Source organism: Chiloscyllium punctatum, unplaced genomic scaffold (genome assembly GCF_047496795.1).
Source record: "Chiloscyllium punctatum isolate Juve2018m unplaced genomic scaffold, sChiPun1.3 scaffold_857, whole genome shotgun sequence".
In the NCBI taxonomy this organism is placed as follows: Eukaryota; Metazoa; Chordata; class Chondrichthyes; order Orectolobiformes; family Hemiscylliidae; genus Chiloscyllium; species Chiloscyllium punctatum.
In genome coordinates this window covers 60,001-62,334 of record NW_027310591.1, presented here as the reverse complement: position 1 = coordinate 62,334, position 2,334 = coordinate 60,001, and positions in this window count along the sequence as shown.

The following is a 2,334-nucleotide window of genomic DNA, read 5'->3' as shown; positions in this document are numbered from 1 at the left end:
TCACATTCACTCCCATCGACTTTTGGGCAACTTCCCACGGTTCGAAATGCACAAGATTCGGCCTGAACACGGGGGACGCTCCCCCCTCGAAGGCGAGACCGTCGGCAGACCCGCCGGGTCAAACCCGGCTGAGCTACCCGGCTCGGAAGCGCCAAAGTCGGTATGAGCAGTCACGTTCACTCCCATCCCCTTTTGGACCGCTTCCCACGGTACGAAATGCATGAAAATCGGCCTGTACACGGGGGAGGCACCCGCCTCGAAGACGAGACCGTCGGCAGAACCGCCGGGTCAAACCCGGCTGAGCTACCCGGCTTACAAGTCTCAAAGTCGGGTTGAGCAGTCACATTCACTCCCATCGACTTTTGGGCAACTTCCCACGGTTCGAAATGCACAAAATTCGGCCTGAACACGGGGGACGCTCCCCCCTCGAAGGCGAGACCGTCGGCAGAACCGCCGGGTCAAACCCGGCTGAGCTACCCGGCTTAAAAGTCTCAAAGTCGGTATGAGCAGTCACATTCACCCCCATTCCCTTTTGGACCACTTCCCACGGTTGGAAATGCATGAAAATCGGCCTGGACACGGGGGAGGCTCCCCCCTCGATGACGAGACCGTCGGCAGAACCGCCGGAACAAACCCGGCTGAGCTACCCGGCTTACAAGTCTCAAAGTCGGTATGAGCAGACACGTCCACCCCCATTCCCTTTTGGACCACTTCCCACCGTTGGAAATGCACGAAAATCGGCCTGTACACGGGGGAGGCACCGGCCTCGAAGACGAGACCGTCGGCAGAACCGCCGGATCAAACCCGGCCGAGCTACCCGGGTTAGAAGCCTCAGAGTCGGGTTGAGCAGTCACGTCCACCCCCATTCCCTTTTGGACCACTTCCCACGGTTCGAAATGCACGAAAATCGGCCTGTACACGGGGGAGGGAGCCGCCTCGAAGACGAGACCGTCGGCAGAACCGCCGGTTCAAACCCGGCTGAGCTACCAGGCTCGGAAGCGCCAAAGTCGGGTTGAGCAGTCACATTCACTCCCATCCCCTTTTGGGCAACTTCCCACCGTTGCAAATGCATGAAAATCGGCCTGTACACGGGGGAGGGAGCCGCCTCGAAGACGAGACCGTCGGCAGAACCGCCGGATCAAACCCGGCTGAGCTACCAGGCTCGGAAGCGCCAAAGTCGGTATGAGCAGTCACATTCACTCCCATCCCCTTTTGGGCCACTTCCCACGGTTCGAAATGCACGAAAATCGGACTGAACACGGGGGAGGCTCTCCCCTCCAAAACGAGACCATCGGCAGAATCGACGGGTCAAACCCGGCCGAGCTACCCGGGTTAGAAGCCTCAAAGTCGGGTTGAGCAGTCACGTCCACCCCCATCCCCTTTTGGACCACTTCCCACGGTTCGAAATGCACGAAAATCGGCCTGTACACGGGGGAGGCGCCCCTCTCGAAGGCGAGACCGACGGCAGAACCGCCGGGTCAAACCCGGCCGAGCTACCCGGGTTAGAAGCCTCAGAGTCGGGTTGAGCAGTCACATTCACCCCCATCCCCTTATGAACCTCTTCCCACCGTTGGAAATGCACGAAAATCGGCCTGTACACGGGGGAGGCCCCCCTCTCGAAGACGAGACCGTCGGCAGACCCGCCGGATCAAACCCGGCCGAGCTACACGGCTTACAAGTCTCGATGTCGGTATGAGCAGTCACGTCCACCCCCATTCCCTTTTGGACCACTTCCCACGGTACGAAATGCATGAAAATCGGCCTGTACACGGGGGAGGCACCCGCCTCGAAGACGAGACCGTCGGCAGAACCGCCGGGTCAAACCCGGCTGAGCTACCCGGCTCGGAAGCGCCAAAGTCGGGTTGAGCAGTCACATTCACTCCCATCCCCTTTTGGGCCACTTCCCACGGTTCGAAATGCATGAAAATCGGCCTGTACACGGGGGACGCTCCCCCCTCGAAGGCGAGGCCGTCGGCAGAACCGCCGGGTCAAACCCGGCTGAGCTACCCGGGTTAGATGCCTCAAAGTCGGGTTGAGCAGTCACATTCACCCCCATCCCCTTTCGGCCCCCTTCCCACGGTTGGAAATGCATGAAAATCGGCCTGTACACGGTGGGCGCTCCCCCCTCGAAGGTGAGACCTTCGGCAGAACCGCCGGGTCAAATCCTGCCGAGCTACCCGCGTTAGAGGTCTCAATGTCGGCTTCAGCAGTCACATTCAATCCCATTCCCGTTTGGACCTCTTCCCGCCGATGGAAATGCACAAAATTCGGCCTGAACACGCGGGACGCTCCCCCCTCGAAGGCGAGACCGTCGCCAGAACCGCCGGGTCAAAT